We start from the raw sequence: 23,144 nt of genomic DNA, 5'->3' as shown, positions 1-23,144 counted from the left end.
GGATGCCCTAGGAAGAAGAGGGTGCAGCAGCGGCGAGGTGGGAGTGTGGGGAACAATCCATGGCAGCTGCTGGGGACCTGACGGCGTGCCCAAAGACTCGGCAAAAGCGGGAGTCCCAGACCAAGGAGGAGGTACCCGCGGGGGTCCGTGTAGGTGCATAAAGACATGGCAGCAGCGGAGGTGCCCAGGCAAGAATGAGTCGGCAACGGGAACAGGCGGTGGTCAGGAAAAGACTGGGCAGCTGCTGGCAGCCACACGGGAGCTCCATTACACAGAGGTTTGGGGGGCGGGGTGCCCGGGGAAGAAGGCATTGGCTGCTGGGGTCCCCCGGGGGCACAAGCAGAAGCTTGGATGCCTGAGGAAGCAGGGAGCCACAGCTGGATACAACGCGGGTACCCAAAGACTCTGTGGCGGCAGGGGTGCCCTAGGAAGGAGGAGGAGGCGAAAGCGGTTGGGAAGGGGCAATGGCGCAGCAGCTGTTGGGGACCTCACAGGGTGCCCAAAGATTCGGTGGCAGTACTCAAAGAAGGGGGCGGCAGAGGCTGGGGGCCTCGGGAAGCCTAATAATGCAGCTTCAAAGGGGGTACCCAACAGAGGAGATTGCAGCTGTTGGAGTCCACAGCTGGACTCAATGACGTGGTGGCAACGGGGGTGCCAGAATAAGGAGGCGGCAGCTGCTGGGGTGCTCCTGGGGCCCAAAGAAGCTGTGCCAGACAGGTGCCCTAAGAAGGAGGAAGTGGCTTGCCAGGTGAGTGTGGGGGGCAATGATGTGGCAACTGCTGGGGACTGCACAGGGTGCTGTTAGACTCAGCGGCAGTGGGGGTGCCAAGGAAGGAGGATGCAGAGCGCAGGGCCTAATGACACAGTGGCGAAGGGGTGCCCAAAGAACAGGTGGCGGCTGCTGGAATCCGCGCGAGGATACAATGATGCGGCTGCAGCAAGCGTGTTCCAGGAAGCAGGCTGTGGCAGCTGGAAACCACACCGTGGGGGAGGCCTCAAAGATGTGGAGGCTGTAGGGGTGCTGAGGAAGCGAGATGCCCAAAGACTTGGTGGCAGCAGGGGTGTCTGAGGAAGGCGGCGGCTTTTGAGGACTGAGCGGAGGGCCCAAAGACAGAGTGGTAGTGGGGATGCATAAAGCAGCAGGCAGCAGCAGCTGGGAACCTCGCGGGGGGCTCCAGGGCACGGTGGCAGCGGGAGTGCCCCAGGAAGGAGGAGCAGGCGCTTGATGGGTGTGGGGGTACAATGACGAGGCGGAAGCCGGGAACCGCACGGGGTGCCCAAAGGTTCTGCGGTAGTGCAGGTGTCCGTGGAAGGGGGTGGCTGTAGCTTGGGACAGCGCAGGGTTCCCGATATCACTGCGGCAACGGGGTGTCCTAAAAAGGAGAAGGAAGCAGCTGCGGGGTTTTGGGGCGGCAATGATGTGGCGGTTGCTGGGTACTGCGTGGGGTGCAAAAAGACTCGGCAGTGGGGAACCCCAGGAAGGAGGCGGCGGAGACCACCCAATAACACAGAGGCAAAGGGGGTGACCAAGGAAGGAGGTGGCGGCTGCTGAGGTCCGCAAGGGACCCAATGATGTGGTGGCAATGGGGTGGCCCCTTCATTCGTAAAGGATAGCTTTGCAGGGTACATTGTTCTCGGTTTGCAGCCTTTATCTTTTAAAACTTGGAATATATCACGCCATTGTCTCCTTGCCTGTAGGGTTTGCGATGAGAAGTCTGGGGTGAGTCTGACTGATTACCTCTGAATGTGATTTGTCATTTCACTCTGCCCACATTTTGGGATTTGTTCTTTGTGTTTCACTGAGCTGAGTGTTGCCACAATGTGTTGTGGTGAATACCTTTTCTGGTCACATTTTTTCGGACTCCTGTGTATTTGTTGAATTTGGTTGTTTCGTTCAACCTGCCTATGTTGGAAGTTTTCTGATATTATTTCATTAAAATGCCTTCTAATATGTTCTCTCTCTCCACACCCTCAGGCACTCCTATTATCTGGATGTTACAATGCTTGATTGAATCTTGTAAGTCTTCAGTCATGGTTTTTCATTTTCTAATTTCTTCTTGTGTTCGATCTGACTGTATTATTTTTGAAAGTTTGTCTTCGAGTTCTGATATTTGCTCTTCTGTTTCATCTGTTTGATTTCTGAGGGATTCCATGGTGTTTCTTGTTTAGTAAATTGAGTTTTTCATTTCCAGTATTTCATTCTGGCTTCTCTTTAGGATCTCTATTCCTTGGATGTGCTTTTCATTCAGATCTTGAATCTGTTTCTCATTGCTTCTAAGTAATCTGATTATTAATTTTCTGAATTCTTTTTCTGGCATGACTTCAAATTCTTCTTCTTCAGCCTCTCTTATGGATGGTTTAGCCTGCTCCAGTGGGATTTCATAGGTTCTTCTATATTCTTATTTAGGATTTTTCCTTTGTTCTTTGGCATTTCTGCTTGGTTTAATTTTTAAATGGATTTTCCTCTGCTGTGGGCTGCTAGGGGTCTGTTCTGATTGCCAGTGTAAGCCAAAAAAAACATTTTTCTAAAACTCTAATATACTCAGGAAGCAAGAAAATAATTAATATGTCCAATAGATTCAAAAGGAAAATTAAACAGTTCCTCAGCAGTAAATCACCAGAATGATTGAAAGAAAAAATCAGAGAGACAAATGCTACCCTCAGGACGCTAGCTGACCGTTGGAGCCTCATATCTATGTGGATCATCCATCTTGCCCTCTGGGAAACTGTAATAAACAAGAAAATGTACAAACTAGAGACTTTCCAAGGATTGAGACATACCAAATATGAGAATGAAATTGAATAAAAAAAGAAGTATAGGCCAATATCAGCCACCAGAATGATAGTTCACAGAAACTTAGAAATTGGAATTATATTTTTATATTTTAAACATTTAAATAAATCTCCAGGAAAATGAAAGCAACTGAAATAAAAATGAGAATGAGAAATTATGACAACAAGGAAACAGCAAATTTAATCAGCCATATTTGGAGAAGAATCAAATAAAAAGTATGCATTTAAAATAGAAAAATGAGTAAATATAAAATTCACAACTTACATATTGCCTTAAACTCAAGTGATGAGACTATTAAGAGACTGGAAGACTTGGTTGCCAAACTGCATTCATTACAGGCTGATAAAGAAACAGAAAATACGAATGCAGTCATATTACAGCTGACATGACAAGGAATAAAACACATTTACTTGGATCATTAGATGTAAAAACTTTATAAAGCTGTGAAGGATAGTAATCCACCAAAATGATTTATAAATATCTGCCATAATATACTAGAGATAAGATGGTGAATTCAGCATTGCATTGTATTAACATAAGTGAAGTGAAGGGAAACAAATTAAAGTCAAAGTGAATGAAGCTCAGCAGAAATAAACTTTGAGAACACAGAGAGGAAATTAAATTTAACCTAAAAACAATGACAGCAGAATCTCATCAGTATTTATATAAACCAAAAAGAGAGGAGTAGAAGAACTGAAATTAATGACGGAAACTGACATCTATGCTAGGCTTAAATACTACTTGAATTCTAAGAAAAATTCCAAAGAAATAATTGTGCATAATTTTATTACTTTATTTATGTATTCGTCTGAATTGTTTACTGTAAGAAGAAAAAAAGCTGTGCAGAAATTTGAAATCAAAATAGAAGAGCAAGAAATGTGTAAACTTATATGAATATTAAGTCATGGTGACATTTGAATTGAAGCAAATGAAAGCTATGAGTAGCATCCATTTCAGAGTATTTAGCTATAAGTCAAGTGTAATTCCATACAAGTGAATTAATCAGGTATTAGCCTATTCTACTGGAATGATTTTAATGTGTCCAAAATGTGTACTTTATGACAATCAATTTCAATATTTTCTTTGTTCTTTTATTTATTTTCACTTTATTTGAAAAACAGGGTCAGAGACAGCAAAAGAGGCAGAGGGAGATCATCTGACTGCTGATTCACTTCCCAAATACCTGCAGCAACCAAGGCAGGCCAGGCTGAAGACAGGAAACTAGAAATCCACCCGGCTCTCCCACCTGGGTGACAGGAACCTAAGTGCTTGAGTGAGCATATGCTGCCTGTCAGGGTGTGCATCAGCAGGAGGCTGCATCAGAAGCAGAGGCAGGATTCAAACTAAGGCACTTAGGAAGGGATGTGGGCATTCCAAGGGGTGTCATACCTACTGTGCCACATGCCCACACCAAGACAACCATTTTTGTCACCAAATTATTAAGACTCTAAAGTTTTCCATGGTATATTTTGCAAAATACTGATTACCTTTTTTTTTTTTTGCAAATCAACTGAAATAATAAATAATAGGCTCTGAACAAGGTGAAGACAATGGCAATAACTACAATACACTTAAACTCCTATCACAAATTAAACTTGCATATTTACAGTGTCTTAATGTATTAAGGTATAAAATATATAAATAGAAAGAGAAGAAATGCATTCAGATTTTTTTATAGCACAACATAGTCTTTTTTCAAGAAAATTTGTCATAACTGTTTATGTCAGCCTGACAATAATTCAAAACACAATCACACTTGCATTCCCCATGATTTGGATATGAGGATTGCAGTATTAGAAAAAATATGCAAAAATATGTTTGGTGCTCAAATAATGTTCATTTTTTAATGCACCACGGTGGAAATTTTTAATGAAAAAGCCGATCATGCCATATATAGATAAAGTTTTGACAATGCCTTTATAACAAAACCCCAGTAACCATTATACTAAAAAATGTGTGTGTATTTGTATATGCAATACCTATTTTAGGAAAAAGATGAGTTGGTAGAAAATATTAATTGTTACATATTATTTACAAACACTTATATATAAAATTAAACTATTTTCAATGAAATCTCATGTTCAGATCTCCCCTGAAAACAAGTACTTGAAAGATACACAGGTCTATTTAATGGTTTCTCTCTGAAATCATGGCTAAGGTAGTTCTCTTTGCAAGGGTTTTGCCCCTTCAATATCACTAACTCTAACCATAGCAACAAATACCACAAAGGTGTAACGTGTCAGTTCCTGGAGCTCTGTTCACTGATAAAAGAGGAAAAAGTTTAGGGGCTGATGTTGTGGTGCAATAGGTTAATCCTCTGCCTGAAGCACTGGCATCCCAATGGGCACCAGTTCTAGTCCAGGCTGTTCCTCTTCCAATCCAGGTCTCTGTGATGGCCTGGGAGAGCAATGGAAGGTGGCCCAAGCACTTGGGCCCCTAAACCCATGTGGGAGACCCCAAGGAAACTCCTTGCTCCTGGCTTCTGATTGCACAGGTCTGGCCACAATGGCCATCTGGGGAGTGAACCAGCAGATGGAAGACTTTCTCTGTCTCTCCCTCTCACTATTACACTATATCTAAAACATTTTTTTTTGCTGTGCCTCTTTTTTTTTTTTAAACTTTTATTTAATGACTATAAATTTCCAAAGTACGACTTATGGATTACAATGGCTTCCACCCCATACCTTCCCTCCCACCCGCAACCCTCCCCTTTCCTACTCCCTCTCCCCTTCCATTCACATGAGGATTCATTTTTGATTCTCCTAATATACAGAAGATCAGCTTAGTATACATTAAGTAAAGATTTCAACAGTTTGCTCCCACACAGAAACATAAAGTGAAAAATAATAGATGATTTTTTAAATGATGATGAAATCAGATCAGACCTATTGTCATGTTTAATCCCAGTGAGAGTCAAGTTGGGAATTGATAATTTCTTTCTTTCTTTTTTTTTACAGAAGATCAGTTTAGTATACCTTAAGATTTCAACAGTTTGCACCCCCATAGAAACAAAAAGTGAAATATACTGTTTGAGTACTCGTTATAGCATTAAGCCTCAATGTACAGCACATTAAGGACAGAGATCCTACATGAGGAGTAAGTGCACAGTGACTCCTGTTGTTGACTTTACAAATTGACACTCCTGTCTATGGCATCAGTAATCTCCCTATGCTCCAGTCATGAGTTTCCAAGGCTATGGAAGCCCTCTGAGTTCTCTGACTCTTGTTTCGACAAGGTCATAGTCAAAGCGGAGGTTCTCTCCTCCCTTCAGAGAAAGGTACCTCCTTCTTTGAAGACCTGTTCTTTCCACTGGGATCTCACTCACAGAGATCTTTCATTTAGTTGTTGTTGTTGTTGTTGTTGTTGTTGTTGTTGTTTTTGCCAGAGTGTCTTGGCTTTCCATGCCTGAAATACTCTCATGGGCTTTTCAGCCAGATCCGAATGCCTTTAGGGCTGATTCTGAGGCCAGAGTGCTGTTTAGGACATCTGCCATTCTATGAGTCTGCTGAGTATCTCACTTCCATGTTGGATCACTCTCCCCTTTATTCATTCTATCGGTTAGTATTAGCAGGTACTAGACTTGTTTATCTGCTCCCTTTGACTCTTAGTCCTTTCATTATGATCAATTGTGAACTGAAATTGATCACTTGGAATAGTGAGATGGCATTGGTACATGCCACCTTGATGGGATTGAATTGGAATCCCCTGGTATGTTTCTAACTCTACCATTTGGGGCAAGTCAGCTTGAGCATGTCCCAAATTATACATCTCTTCCCTCTCTTATTCCCACTCTTACGTTTAACAGGGATCACATTTCAGTTAATTTTCAACACTTAAGAATAACTGTGTATTAATTACAGAATTAAACCAGTCATATTAAGTAGAACAGACAAAAAAAAAAACTACTAAGAGGGATAATGAATTAAGTTGTTCATTAACAGTCAGGGCTATGCTAATCAGGTCACCGTTTCTCATGGTGTCCATTTCACTTCAACAGGTTTCCTTTTTGGTGTTCAGTCAGTTGTCATCGATCAGGGAGAACATATGGTATTTGTCCCTTTGGGACTAGCTAATTTCACTCAGCATGATGTGTTCCAGATTCCTCCATTTTGTTGCAAATGACTGGATTTCGTTGTTTCTTACTGTGGTATAGTATTCTAAAGAGTACATATCCCATAATTTCTTTATCCAGTCTACCGTTGTATATCTAAAATATTTTTTAAAAAGATATAAAATATATAAAAGGAGAGAGTTTATCATTGCTACAAAGAATATTTTTTCTTCATTAAAATGTACTGTTTCTGGGGCTGGCACTGTGGCATAGCGGGCTAAGCCTCTGCCTGCAGCACTGGAATCCCATTTGGGCACCAGTACTAGTCCTGGCTGCTTTTTTGACCCAGCTCTTTGCTGGGTCTGGAAAAGCAGTAGAAGTTGGCCCAAGTGCTTGAGCTTCTGTATCTGCATAGGAGACCAGAAAGAAGCTCCTGGCTCCTAGCTTCAGATTAGCTCTGCTCTGGCTGTTGGGGCCATCTGGAGAGTGAACCAGCAGATGGAAGACCTTTGTCTCCATCTCTCCCTTTCTTTGCAACTCTGCTTCTCAAATAAGAAAATATTTTTAAAAATATATTGTTTGTTTTCCAAATTAAGCACTTATGTAAGACTAAGAGGCTAAGAAGCCACTCTATTGGGTGTCAATATCAATAGCCTTACAACAACAACAAAAACTTTGCATTGAAATATCCAGAAAAATGTTCACTAAAGTAAGACTGCATACTTTACCTAATAGAATCCATTTGGCTTAAGAGATCTTTCCCCCTGGAAGTTTAAATGGAGTTTAAATGCACCATTTAAATGCTTAAGTTTAAATGCTCTCCAGGGGATCCATCTTAGATAAGAAAAAATCTCTCAGATGCAATCTGAGGATATATATGATAATAAAAGTTGGTGAAGTTTGTTTGATGATGGTTTCCATAATTTAAGGGTCTTTTTGAGGGCTAGTGAAAAGTAGTAGAGCACAGATCACAGACATATGTGTAATTATTTCATGAATTTACACCTGTATGACTTTATTAATGGAACTTTTGTATTGTAAGATATGAAACAAGAATATAATAAACATTATTATGTGAAATACTAAGGCAGTGATTTTGCTATTTCTTCTCTAACCCAAAGACACATCTGGCTGTCTCTGATACATGTCTACTGCTGAATGCCAGTGTTCACCTGCAGGAGAGCAGTGCAGGTTTTCAGTGAGGTTCTGAGGGTTTGGAATGGATGCAGTACTGCAGAGACCATTGGTTTCCATGAGTAGAGGTCACCAGATAAAATACAGAATACCCACTAAATGTGAATTTCAGATAATTTTTTTATCAATTTCATGTTATGGCGAGTAAAGAGATATATACTACACATTTTTTACTCCACAATATTTATTGTTTATCTGGAATTTGAATTTAATTTGTGGCCCTGTACAAGAATTTGCTGAATTTGCAAACCCTCATGGGGAGACAATCTTGGGGTTTGGAGTAACATGGTGACGATAATAGTAGACAGAAAGTAGAAGGTAAATATCAAAGCTACACCCACAGTAACCACATGCAGATTGATCATAGTGTAAAGGAAAGTGGATTCCAACTCATTTATGAAAAGTATACCAATGCAAGTGCATATCTCAGCATTTCCTATGAGAAGCAACCACAAGTCTATGTTGGGGCTGTTTTTGAAGCCTATAAAAACTCTCAGAAGACAGATAATGCAGATCACGTTTATTGGCATTCTACTGATTTTTACTTTGTTCTCAGAATGGTAAGCCTAGAAGTACATACATGTTTGTCAATTATGGTGGGGAAAATAACCTCATTAAATGTGCTAGGAATAAAAGACTTACCACAAAGTCTGTGGTCTTAGGTCAGAGACAAAGAGAAGTGAAATGAAAGGAAGGAGCCTTTTGAAAGAATCCAAGGGCCATTGTAAGGTGTAAACATTTGTCATTTTAGAGAATAATAACTTGTAAGATTCTCATCTTTACACGAACATCTAACTTTTAGAGAATATTTTTGTGCTCTGCCTGGCTTAGCTATGATTATGTAATCTGTATTATAAAATAGCACATTGCTCTTTATTGTTCAATTATACAAATCAAAAGAATTTTTCTCACCAAGAATACCATATTATTTGAGCAGCATTGTGAAACATATCATCCACAGTACAGAGTTTGAGAATTTGACAGAAGATATAAAGTGTTATACTCATTTTTTATAAAAGTTTCAAAGTATTTTTACCATACCTCCCTGTGCACCAAAATCATGAGAGGGTAAGAGTCACATCATGGTGAAAGACAGGGAGTATGGAAGAGAATGGAGAATCTGTTATCTATGCTGAAGATGCCCTAATTGGGACCAATGGAGACCCCTTCTCTCAGTTGTTTCCCTGTTAAAATAAAGCAAATTCATTAGTGTTGCTAAGACTGAGCCATCGCCAGTGTCTACCTACAGAAAAGAGCGCTTTCTACAGATCACATTTCCTGAAGCATTTCTCCTTCAACTGCTAGGAGTAAAAAATAAGCACAATTGTTTTGTTGCATTTTGCTCATTGCTTTTCCATAAAAAGAATTACTGATTTTATCTTTACTGTGATTCAATAAATTTTTCATATTTAATTGATAAAAAGAATGCTTATTTGTGAATTACAATGTGATATTAGGAATAATGCATATATCACAGGTCAATTAGCACCTGCCTCACCCCATATACGGATTTATTCTTTGAAGTAAGAATATTTAAATCTACTGTGTTAGCAAGTTTGACATAGACAGCACATTAACACTGACACCCTCACCAAGCTGTACAGACCACCAGAGCATGTTCCTTCTTTCTAACTGAATCTCTGTACACTTTGCTGTCATCCAAAGACAAACAGACAGGAGGTCTGGTGAATTCAGGCATTACCACAAAACTTAGGGTGATTCAACAAGGAAATTGACATTTATCATTTCTGAATGTATTTTAAAGCTCAGGGGCCAGCACTGTGGTGTAGCAAGTGAAGCTGCCACCCAGTGCTGGCATCACATATGGGTGGGTGCAGGGGTCCAAGCACTAGAGGCATCTGCCACTCCTCTCCCAGGTTCATTATCAGTGAGCCTGATTAGAACCAGAGCAGTCGAGGTCAGCACCGTGGCTCAATAGGCTAATCCTCCACCTTGCGGCGCTGGCACACTGGGTTCTAGTCCCGGTCGGGGCACCCAAGTGCTTGGACCCTGCATCCGCATGGGAGATGCTTCTCCTGAGAAGCACCTGGCTCCTGGCTTCGGATCAGCGCAATGCGCCGGCCACAGTGCGCCAGCCAAGGTGGCCATTGGAGGGTGAACCAACGGCAAAAGGAAGACCTTTCTCTCTGTCTCTCTCTCTCTCCCTCACTACCCATTATGCCTGTCAACAACAACAAAAAGAACCAGAGCAGTCGGGACACAAATGGGCCTTTATAGGAGATGCTGCCACTTCAGATGGAGGCTTAACCTGCTAGGTCTTATCTCTGGCCTTAGTTCTGTCTTTTTTAAGCATGTACAAGATAAACTTGACATATAGAATTTGTATGATTTTAAATGTTTCATTCACATTTAGTAGAAAATAATAGCAAGAATTTCTACACACCTTAGGAATTATCTGAGATAATTATGTTAGAAATGGAATTTTTATCCTTAACAAAATAACAATAGCTAAGATATGGAATCAATGCAAATGTCTGTCACCTGATTTCATGACAGAGAAACTAGTCATAAAATCAAGTAGTGCAAGTGTCCCAAAATCTTGTCACAGTGTGGTAGAGAAGGATAAGGCTAGGATCAAAAACTAACACTTATAAAAGAATGAAAATATTGGGGCCAGCGCTGTGGTGCAGTAGGTTAATCTGCCTTTGGCGTCGGCAATCCATATAGGCACCAGTTCTAGTCCCAACTGCTCCTCATCCAATCCAACTCTCTGCTGTGGTCTGGGAAGCCAGTAAAAGATGGCCCAAGTTATTAGGCCCCTGAACCCATATTGGAGACTAGGAAGAAGCACCTGGCTCCTGGCTCCAGCTGTTGCGGCCACTTGGGGAGTGAACCAGTGGATGGAAGACCTTTCTCTCTGTCTCTCCCTCTTATTGTCTGTAACTCTACCTCTCAAATAAATAAATAAAATCTTTTAAAAAAGAATGAAAATGTTAAGAGCTGAAAGCATAGTCAGAAATAATGAGAAACACAAGCTAGCCTATGCTTCTTTGTACTCTCAATGGACCCAAAGTTTTCTTGGGGATTTGAACAGCCAGTAGGGTAGAAGGTTAAAACTGTGGACAATAGAAAATTAGTCCTTCTCATATGATATTTATTGGTAGGTTTGTATTCACTGGGGGAGGCAGGGTGTACAGCTCTAGAGGAGGAAACACAAATGCCTGTGTAGATTATTCACATAATAACAAGTAAAATCGTGTTGCTTTAAGTAATACACAGTGCTGGAGAGTTAGACAAATTTGAAAACTCATGGCATTCTAAAGTCAATAAATTTAAAGCAAAGAAAAACAAATCTGTTCTAGCCAAATAAACATTTACTATAGGTATCTGAGGTCCTGTTTGCAACCACTAGTCTTGAAGTTTCTGTGACTATTCCTCTATTGTCAAAGAGTGCACTTATCACTTTCTGACTTTAAGCAAGGAGTGTGGATAGAAACTCAACAACACTACCCATAAGAGGACTATATTTAGCTGGACATCAATTATCACCTCACATAGGGCAGGCCCATGTTAATGGGACTGAAGAGCAGGTACGTCAAGGTTCTCGGCTGTCCCCTCCATGGAGGCTCCCAGCCTGGCCAGGTGATGATGGTAACTGAGCAAGTCACTTATACCCTAAGACTAGTAGAAGTGTCTAGGGAGGACTCTCAAAGCCTTTTCAAGGCACAGTTAGGCTGTGGATCTGAGTTTGGTTGGCACTATTTCAGAATTCTTGGAATGAAGAGTCAAGTTCCTATGTAATTCTTCTATGAAAGGCAGTAGAACTGCATAGTAAAAGACAGGTTGCCCAAAAAGCCTGCATTCTTGGGCTGGAGCACCACCCTCACACCCTTCAAAGGCAGAAGCTACCTTTACCAGTGTTCTTTTTTTTAAGATTTATTGATTTATTCAAAAGTCAGAGCTACACAGAGGAGAGACAGAGAGTGAAGGAGAGGGAGATAGAGAGGTCTTCCATCCAATGGTTCACTCCCCAGTTGGCCACAATGGCCAGAGCTGCGCTGATCCAAAGCCAGGAGCAAGGAGCTTCTTCCAGGTCTCCCACGTGGGTGCAGGAGCCCAAGGACTTGGGTCATCTACTGCTTAGATAGCAGAGAGCTGGATTGGAAGTGGAGTAGCCCAGTCTCAAATCAGCACCCATATGGGATGCTGGCACTTCAGTCCAGGGCGTTAACCCTCTGTGCCACAGAGCCGCCCCCCCCTCAGTGTTCTTTCTGCTGTACAATTCCAGGCAAGAATTTGCCAATCGAGTGGACACATGTGATCTGAGAATATCCAACACTCACAGTCCACAGAGTTCTGACCCATCAGCAACATCTAACAGCATTCACAGAGGACTAGCATCATGGCACTGCTAGCTAAGCTGCTTCCCACAATGCCAGGACTTTTAATCAGAGCAATGGTTTGAGTCCTGGCTGCTCTGCTCAGTGTCAAATCTAGCTCCCTGCTAATGCATCTAGGGAGTCAGTGGAAGATGACCCAAGTACTTGGGTTCCATTGGGAGACCTGGATGGAGATCCAGGCTCCTGTCTTTGGCCTGGCCCAACTCCAGCAGTTGCCATTTGGGGAATGAACAACCAGATCAATCTATCTATCTACCTATCTATCTATCTTTCTCTCTCCCATCTCTCCCTCTCCCTGTACACCCCAAACACTCCCCTCTTTATATAAATAAATATTTTTTTAAAAAAATTTAGAACGTGAGAGAGCGGCAAGATGGCGGAATAGGAAGGGAGCACACTGATAGCCCGGGAAGAGACAGTTTAATAAAAGTGGAGATACTGCAGGTTCAAGGAAGAGTAGGGGAGGAAACAGCAGAGGAAACTCTTCCAGAACTAGTGATTAACAGTGGACCTGCGAGGAGGGTGTGGGAACCCACGGCTCAGGACACCAGCGTCAGAATCAAAGCACCAGCACTGGAACGCGAGGTGAGCCGAACCTCAATAGCCTGAGACGCCGGCAGGCAAGCGGAAAGAGGAGACTGGAGGGAACAAGGCTTGAAACCCCGTGGAGAAAACTTCACCAGGCTAACTAGAAGAGAGAGGAAAAAAAAGTGACCGGTACGGACACAAGTTTCTCTCTCTCCGCTCATCTCTCAAAGGCAAGCAAGACAAAGAGTATGCGCCAATTTGGACATACGTCAAAAGTGCCGCAACCTCAGGGCTGAACCCGCCCTCAGCCAAGGAGAAAAACCTGACTCTGGGCGGGGGGGTGGGGTTGAAATAACAAGAGATTAGGACCTAGTGAATATGTGGTGCCAATGAACTGAGACTGTGAAAAAAGAGAACTCACAGAGTTCATGTGAGTACTCTCCAGAGATGCTACAATTCAATAACCTTGGCAACAAAGTGGTAGACTACAGGAGAATTTGAGCCCACACTGAGGGCAGAACAGATTCCCGGTGTGGTCCTTGGGAAAGAGTTTCTGATCTCTGGCTCCTGTGGGTATATCATTCGCCTGCTAACTACCTCCATTTCCGTTCAGCTGTGCAGAATTACTTCCCTTCTGAATCAAAAAAAAAAGGAAGGAAGGAAGGAAGGGAGGGAGGGAGGGACGGAGGGAGGGAGGGAGGGATATTTACAAAGCCTGAATTGGGAGTGTCACCCTTAACCCTGAGGAACCAAACAGAGCTCTCAGTCCACACCCATCTCAAGCCTCTAAGGCTCTCGCAAATGTAGACAGTCCACTTAATAAAGCCATAGTATAACAAGAAAAGAAAATACCACAGCGAGGGAAGAAGAATCCAAAGAATATCTCCACAATGCCAAGCAACAAACGCAGAAACCGAGGAAACAAGAAAAAGGAAGACATTATGGCACCCCCAAATGAACAAGACACCCCAATCCAAGATTATAAAGATGATGAGATGGAAGAAATGCAAGATACGGATTTCAAAAAATTTATGATAAGAACAATTAGAAGTTTTCAAAAGCAAATGCTTGAGCTATGAAAGTCCTTACTGGACATGATAGAAAATCTCCCTTGAGGAAATGAAATCTTAAGGAGGAATCAAAACTAGTAGAACAGGAAAGTGTGATAGTGAACAGAAATCAAAATGAAATGAAGAACACAATAGATCAAATGACAAACACATTAGAGAGCCTTCAAAACAGAGTCAGTGAAACAGAAGAGAGAATACCGGAATCAGAAGACATTCTTAGGTGTTTAAATTTTAACTAAAAAGTGATCCCTGTTAGGAATTTGGAAAACATTATGCTGAGTGAAATAAGCCAGTCCCAAAGGGACAAATACCAGTTGTTCTCCCTGATCGGTGACAACTAACTGAACACCAAAAACGAAACCTGTTAAAGTGAAATGAACACTATGAGAAACGGTGACTTGATCAGCCCTCACCCTGACTGTTGATGAACAACTTAATATGTTATCCCTCAGTATTTTTTTTGTTTGTTCTACTTAATACTTTTGGTTGAATACTGTAATCAACACACAATTATTCTTAAGTGCTGAAACTTAACTGAAAAGTGATCTCTGTTAAATATAAGAGTGGGAATAAGAGCGGGAAGAGATGTGCAATTTGGGACATGCTCAAGCTGACTTACCTCAAACGGTAGAGTTAGAAACATACCAGGGGATTCCAATTCAATCCCATCGAGGTGGCATGTACCAATGCCATCTCACTAGTCCCAGTGATCAATTTCTGTTCACAATTCATCGTAATGATAGGACTAAGAACCAAAGGATCACATAAACAAGACTAGTGTCTGCAAATACTAGCTGATAGAATCAAAAAGGGAGAGAATGATCCAACATGGGAAGTGAGATACACAGCAGACCCATAGAATGGCAAATGTCCTAAAGAGCACTCTGGCCTAATAATCAGCCCTTAAGGCATGCGGATCCGGCTGAAAAGCCCATGAGAGTATTTCAGGCATGGAAAGCCAAGACACCCTGGAGGAAAACAAAAAAAACCTAAATGAAAGATCTCCACGAGTGAGATCCCAGTGGAAAGAATGGGTCATCAAAGAAGGAGGTACCTTTCTCTGAAGGGAAGAGAGAACTTCCATTTTGACCATGGCCTTGTCTAAATATGATCAGAGTCGGTGAACTCAGGGGGCTTCCATAGCCTTGGCAGCTCATGACAAGAGCCTAGGGTGATTACTGACGCCATAAACAAGAGTGTCAATTTGTTAAGTCAACAACAGGAATCACTGTGCACTTACTCCTCATGTAGGATCTTTGTCCTTAGTATGCTGTACATTGAGATTGAATGCTATAACTAGTACTCAAACAGTATTTTTCACTTAATGTTTCTGTGTGGGAGAAAACTGTTGAAATCTTTACTTAATGTATGCTAAACTGATCTTCTGTATATAAAGAGAATCGAAAATGAATCTTGATGTGAATGGAAGGGGAGAGGGAGTGGATAAGGGGAGAGTTGCGGGTTGGTGGGACGTTATGGTGGGAAAGCCATTGTAATCCATATTCTGTACTTTGGAAATTTATATTCATTAAATAAAAGTTAAAAAAAAGAAGACAGAGAACAGGAAAGTTTACAGTCAAACCAAAAACAGAAGAGGAAATTAGAAATCTAAAAAATATCCTTGGGAATCTACAGGATGCTATTAAAAAACCCAAAATTCGGGTTCTAGGAGTTTCTGAAGGCATGGAGAGACCAGGAGAAGCACCTGGCTCCTGCCTTCGCATCAGCGCAGTGCACCAGCCACAGCAGCCATTGGGGGATGAACCAACAGCAAAGGAGGACCTTTCTCTCCGTCTCTCTCTCTCTCACTGTCCACTTTGCCTGTCAAAAGAAAAAGTTTGGCTATGGTTTCCCTTTTAAAAACATCAGGAATGTAAAAGCAACATTTCATTAACTGGTTTTGTGTGGTACAAACAGGAAAAATCCAGTTCTGTTGCTACTAACCAAATTAAAGATCAGGCCACCATCTTTTTTTTTTTTTAAGATTTAATTATTTATTTGAAAGTCAGAGTTATACAGAGAGAGAAGGAGAGGTAGAAAGAGAGAGAGAGCAAGAGAGAGCTGAATCAGAAGTAGAGTAGCCGGGACTCGATCCGGTGCCCATATGGAGTGCCGGCACTGCAGGCAGCAGCTTTATCCACTGTGCCACAGCACTGGCCCTGACAGTGTATTTTAGTGTGATAAATTTTATTTTGGCTCTTTTAATATTTTAGTCTGTTATTTTTTGGATTTGTGCCATAATGTGGAATTAATGTAATTGGATATATGCTCTTTTTTGTTTTTAACCCCATTGCTCAGGCACCTCACCTTTTGGATTATTAGTTTTGTTTTGTTTTGTTTCAGCTTCCCAGCAACTCCCTTATATTTCACTATGAGCTGTTCCACTCATGAATTTCTGATTTTAAATATATTTATTTATTTTTGCCATCAACTACAACACATGTGACATAAAATGCTCTAAATACGAAAAACACACTACAAGTGAAATTATATTCTTAGAAAAATACAGAGAACACCTACACTTACAATGTATGTTCAGGGAAATGTTAATTTTAAGCCTTTTGAAGAATGGAAGGATTTTATGGTCCTTGAAAATGAGTTTTTCTTTTAAAAAATTTAGGGATTCTTCAGAAAATTTTCATTGACCAGTTGTAGGTGGTATAAACTGAAAAACTCCAGTCTTTTGCTACTAACAGCAATTGCAGTTCAAGCCACAGTCTTTTTTTTCATGTGGTAAATTTTATTTTGGCTCTTTTAATATTTTAGTCTGTTATTTTTGGCTTTGTACCATAATGGGAAATTAATGTAATTGGATATATGGTCTTTTTGTTTTTTTGTCATGGCTCAGGCATTTCACTTTTTGGAATCTTAGGTTTTTTTTTTTTATCATTTTGGCTCCCAGGATGCCCCATTATCCTTTGGCTCTAGCTATTCCCTTGGGTTCCTATTTTTAAATAAATTTATTTATTTATTTATTATTTATTATTTATTTTGTCAATAATAACAGCACATTTGACCTAGTATGCCTTAAGATACAAAAAATGTTGGAGACTTTATGCTCACAAATATACAGACAAGGCCTACATTTCTGATATAGGCATTTGTGAAAAGTTAAATTTAAGCCCTTTACAAAACAGAGGGATGTTATGGTTACTGAAAATGTGCTTGCTTCTGGTTTTACTTTTAAAAACACCATGATTGCTAGATCAACTTTTCATTCGCTGTGATTGGGTGGTACAAACCAAAAAAAAAAAAAAAAATGAAGTTTTGATGTTACTAAGCATGAATACAGATCAGGTCAGTTTCTTTTTATTTATTTTAATGGTATGCATATGACTTTGGTTGTTTTTATTTTAGTCCATTATTTATTGGGCTTCACACCAGAATGTGGAATTCATGCAATTGTTTATATGGCATTTTTAAAATCTGGCTCAGGAATTTCATGTTTTGAAAGCTTAGTTTCATTTTACCATTTTCTTTCTTGCAGCTGCTTTATCCTTTGGCTATAGGCTGTTCCCCTCACGGGTTCCTGTTTTTTGAGTTTGTTTATTTGTTTATTCTGTCAATAACAACACATTTGACATAATAAAATACAAAAAAATTGATATTTTTAAGCTCAGAAATATACAGAGAACACCTACTCTTGTAATATATGTATTTGTGAAAAACCAGCCAATGAAAAGTTACTCTGGCATTCCTGATTAATTTGAAATGAAAACCAAAGGGAAAACCAGTTCCATTAATGGTGAATTCCTTCTCTACAGAAAAAGATTAAATTTTGTTTTCCCAAATAAATGTATCAGAAGCGTAGGTGTGCTCTGTATTTTACAGAGAAAACAATCTCTGATGTGTGGCACTGTTTTCTATCTTAATTCATACTATGTCAAAAGGCTTGTTGTGAATGAAAGGAAAACAAATAAATGATTTAAAAAATGGGTATCGATGAGGGAAGTAGTGCATAGCCAAAAAGAAGCCAGATAGAGCAAGAGCCACAAAAATAAATAAACTGAGCAATCTATACTGTGACATGAGGAAAAATGAATTAAAAACAAAGAACAGATATCCAGATTCAAGAATTCTTCCATCAGGCACTAAGCCAAGTATCAGAGCAAACATAAGAAATATTCCAAAATAAAATATACCAAACAAAAATTTAAAAAATAAAATGTTTCCTGGTCATGGAAGCTAGGTCAGTAGCAACAGAACTGTTTTTTTCCAGTTTGTACCAGTCAAAGCTGGTCAATAAGTTACTCTAGCATTCCTGATTAATTTATAATGAAAACCAGAGGCAAAAACCAGTTTCATAAAGGTGAATTCTATTTCTACAAAAAGCTTTAAATTTACCTTGTCCCAAATACATGTATCAGAACTGTAGGTGTTCTCTCTATGTTACAGATAAAAAAAACTCAGGCCTGGGTTACTTTTTTCTATCTTAGTTTATACTACATCAAATGTGGTGTTGTTGACGAAACAAAAACAAGTAAATAACTTTAAGAAATGGAAAGCAATGAGGGGAATAGTGCATGTCAAAAGGATACCAGATAGAGCGAGGGCCACAAAAATAAACAAATGAACAATCTAAATTATTACATGAGGGAAAATGAATTAAAAGCAAAAACTAGATATCCAGATTCATGAATTCCCCAAAAAGGTTCAAAGCCAAGTAAGTAACAGAAAACAAAAGAATCAAAAATAAGAAATACATATAAAAAAATAAAACGTTTCCTGGTCAGAAAGATCAGTGAGTAGCACAAATCTGTTTTTTTTCCAGTCTTTACCAGCCAAATCTGGCCAATGAAAAGTTGGTGTAGGATTCCAGATTAATATATAATGAACACCAGAGGCAAAACCAGTTTCAATAATGGTCAATTCCTTCCTACAGAAAAGGCTTAAATTTTTCCAGTCCCAACTATTTGTATCAGAAGTGTAGGTCTTCTCTGTATTTTTCAAAAAAAAAATCTGATGTGTTTTGCTTTATTCTATATTGGTTTATACTATGTCAAATCTGCTATTGATGAAAGAAAAGCAAGTAAATAAATTTAAAAAAGGGGAATCAATAAGGGGAGTAGCTCGTAGCCAAAAGGATACCACATAGAACGAGTGCCACAAAAATGGAGAAACTGAAGAATCTAAATTGTCACATGAGAAAAAATTAACTAAAAACAAAGACCAGATATACAGTTCATGAATTCCTCTATAAGTCACAAAACCAAGCAAGTAACAGTGGAAATTTAAAATAAGTACAAAATAAAATATACCAAACTAAATTTAAAATATAAAATGTTCCGATCTGGCTGAAAAGCCCATGAAAGTATTTCAGGCATGGAAAGCCAAGACACTCTGGCCAAAAAAAAAAAAAAAAAAAAAAAAAAAAAAAAAAAACACCTAAATGAAAGATCTCTGTGAGTGAGATCCCAGTGGAAAGAACAGGTCTTCAAAGAAGGAGGTACCTTTCTCTGAAGGGAGGAGAGAACCTCCACTTTGACTATGACCTTGTCGAAACAAGATAAGAGTCGGAGAACTCAAGGGGCTTCCATAGCCTTGGAAACTCATGACTGGTGCATAGGGAGATTACTGATGCCATAGACAGGAGTGTCAATAGGTAAAGTCAACAACAGGAGTCACTGTGCACTTACTCCTCATGTAGGATCCCTGTCCTTAATGTGCTGTACATTGAGGCTTAATGCTATAACGAGTACTCAAACAGTATATTTCACTTTGTGTTTCTATGGGGGTGCAAACTGTTGAAATCTTTACTTAATGTATACTTAACTGATCTTCTTTTTTTTTAAAAAAAATTCTCAACTCAATTCCCAACTGGACTCTCGCTGGGATTAAACATGACAATAGGTCTGATCTGATTTCATCATCATTTAAAAAGTCATCTATTATTTTTCACTTTATGTTTCTGTGTGGGAGCAAGCTGTTGAAATCTTTACTTAATGTATGCTAAACTGATCTTCTGTATATAAAGAGAATTGAAAATGAATCCTCATGTGAATGGAAGGGGAGAGGGAATGGGAAAGGGGAGGATTGCGGGTGGGAGGGACGTTATGGGGGGGAAGCCATTGTAATCCAAAAGCCGTACTTTGGAAATTTATATTCATTAAATAAAAGTTAAAACAAATATAAAATGTTTCCTGGCTATGAAAGCTCAGTCATTAGCAACAGTATTATTTTTTTCCAGATTTTACCACCAAAAACCGGCCCATGAAAAGTTGTTCTGGAATTCATGATTAATTTAAAATAAAAACGAGTTAAAACTGGGTTCAATAATGGTGTATTTCTTCTCTACAGAAATGGCTTAATATTTCTTTGTCCCAAATACATGTATCGGGAGTTTAGGTGTTCTCTGCATTTTACAGAGAAAAATATCTCAGATGTGGGATTTTTTTTTCTGTCTTAGTTTATACTACGGCAAATGTGTTGTTGATGAAAAAGAAGCAAATGAATAGCTTTAAGAAACAGGAATCAATGAGGGGAATAGCCCAATAGCCAAAAGAATACCAGATATAGTGAGAACCAGACAAATAAACAAACTAAGGAATCTAAATTGTGACATGAGAAAAAATGAATTAAAAACAAAGACAGGATATCCAGAATCCTAAATTCCTTGATCATATTCAAAGCCAAGTAGGTAACAGAGAAAAGTGGAAGGAAAAAAAAAAAAAACAACTAAAATATACCAAACAAAAATTAAAAAAAAGTTGTTTCCAGATGGGGGAAACTCAGTCATTAGCAACAGAACTGGTTAGTTTCCAGATCATACCAGCCAACACTGGCCTATGAAAGTTTGCTTTAGAATTCCTAATTTGAAACAAAAACCAGAGGCAAAGCCAATTTTAGTAATGGTGACTTTTTTCTCTACAGAAAAGGGTTAAATTTTCCTTGTCCCAAGTACATGCATCAAAAGGGTAGGTGTACCCTGTATTTTACAGAGAAAAAAATCTCAGACACAGAGTACCTTTTTCAATCTTAGTTTATACTATGTAAAATGTGTTGTTGTTGAGGAGGAAAAACAGGTAAACAACTTTAAAAAGTGGGAATCAATGAGGGGATAGCCTATAGGCAAAAGGATAGCAGATAGAGGGAGAGCCATTAAAAATAAACAGAGGAATCTAAAATGCGACATGAGGAACAAAAATTAATAACAAAGACCAGATATCCAGATTAATGAATTCCTCCAAAAGCTTCAGATGCAATAAGTAACAGAGAAAACTTTTTTAAAAATCCAAAAAAAAATGCCAAGTAAAATTAAAAAATAAAATGTTTTGTGGTCAAGGAAACTCAGTCAGTAGCAAAGGAACTGTTTTATCTCAGGTTTTACCTGCCAAAACTGGACAGTGAAAAATTGCTCTAGAATTCCTTATTAATTCAAAATGAAAATACTAGGAATACCAGTTTCAAAAATGGTTAATTCTACTCTACAAAAAGGCTTACATTATCCTTGTCCCAAGTACATGTATCAGAAGTGTAAACCTCTTCTGTATTTTTCAAAGAAAAAAAATCAGATGTATGTTGCTTTTTTTCTATCTTACTATATACTATTTTAAATATGTCAAATACATTGTTGATGAAAGACAAACAAGCAAATAACTTTAAAACGGGGAATTGATGAGGGAGCAGCACATACCCAAAAGGATACCAAATATAGCAAGGGGCCACCAAAACAAACTGAGGAATCAAAATTGTGACATGAGAGGAAAAGAATTAAAAACAAAGACCTGATATCTAGATTTATGAATTCCTCGATCTGGTTCAAAGCACAGTAAGTAACATAGAAAACTTTAAAAAAAAAATCTGTAAAATAAAGTATACCAAACAAACAAACGAAATGTTCCCTGGTCAGGTAAGCTTGGTTAGAATCAACAAAACTTTTTTTTTTCAGTTTGTAACAGCCAAAACTGGAAAATGAAAAGTTGCTCTAGCATTCCTGATTAATTTTTAAAGAAAAATCAGAGGTAAAAACCATTTTCAATAATGGTGTGTTCCTGCTCTACAGAAGAGGCTTAAATTCTTTTTCTCAAATGCATGCATCAAAATTGTAAGTCTTATCTGTATGTTTCAAGGAAAAACTATCAGATGCAGGTTGATTCTTTCTATTTTAGTTTATACTATGTCAAATGTGCTGTTGTGTATGAAAGAAAAATGAAAAATTAAGTTAACTATAGAAATGATTCCTGAAAGTATAGTCTTGAATAAATAAGTTTAAAAAGGGGACTCGATGAGAGAAGTAGTGCATAGACGAAAGAATACCAGATAAAGGAAGAGTCACAAAACAAATTGTAGAATCCAGATTTTGACAGGTGAAAAAAATAATTAAAAAATAAACTTGACATCCAGATTCATGGATTCTTTCATCAGGCACAAAGCCAAGTTAGTATCAGACAAAATGTAAAAAAAAAATCCAAAATAAAATATACCAAACACAAATAAAAAAACAGTATTCCTGGTTAGGAAGCTTGATCAGTAGCAACAAAAACAGATGTTTTCAGTGTGTAACAGCCAAAATCGGATAATGAAAAGTTGCTCAAGCATTTCTGATTAATTTTTACAGAAAACCAGAGGTGAAACCACTTTCAATAATGGTGAGTTCCTTCTCTACAGAAAAGGTTTAAATTTTCCTTTTCCCAAATACATGTATCAGAACTGTAGGTCTTCTCTGTATTTTTTCAAATAAAAAATATCAGACACAGGTTGCTTTTTTTTCTACATTAGTTTATATTATGTCAAATATGTTGTTGTTGATGAAAGAAAATGAAGTAAGTAACTTTAGAAAGTGGAATCAGTGTGAAGAGTAGCCCATAGCAAAAAGGATATAAAATAGAGCAAGAGCAACACAAATTAAGAAACTGAGGAACTGAAATTGTGACATGAGGGAAAAAGAATTAAAAATAAAGACCAGATATCCAGATTCAGGAATTCCTCAATCAAGTTTAAAGCTAAGTATGTAACAGAGAAAACTTAGAAAAAAATCCAAAATATATATACAAAAATAAAATATTTCCTGGTCATGGAAGACTTGTCAGTAGCTACAGAACTATTTTTTTTTCCAGAATGTACCACCAAAATTGTCCAATGAATAGTTGCTGTAGAATTCTTGATAAATTTAAAACCAAAACTAGAGATAAAACTATGTTTCTACA

General features: G+C 38.9%; 1 long non-coding RNA gene across 1 annotated transcript in view; it reads right to left on the bottom strand.

Moving 5' to 3' along the window:
• Window positions 1–1,583: 1,583 nt before the first annotated feature.
• Window positions 1,584–23,144, bottom strand: part of LOC138844720 (uncharacterized) — a 124,195-nt gene continuing 102,634 nt past the window's right edge. The window contains exons 2-3 of the long non-coding RNA XR_011380958.1: window positions 3,059–3,133; window positions 1,584–2,726 (exon numbers count right to left, since the gene is read on the bottom strand). This is a non-coding gene — a long non-coding RNA (uncharacterized lncRNA). The remainder of the gene's footprint in view (window positions 2,727–3,058; window positions 3,134–23,144) is intronic.

This window comes from Oryctolagus cuniculus, chromosome 12, assembly GCF_964237555.1.
Source record: "Oryctolagus cuniculus chromosome 12, mOryCun1.1, whole genome shotgun sequence".
Classification (NCBI taxonomy): Eukaryota; Metazoa; Chordata; class Mammalia; order Lagomorpha; family Leporidae; genus Oryctolagus; species Oryctolagus cuniculus.
This window is presented reverse-complemented; position numbering and strand designations above follow the sequence as displayed.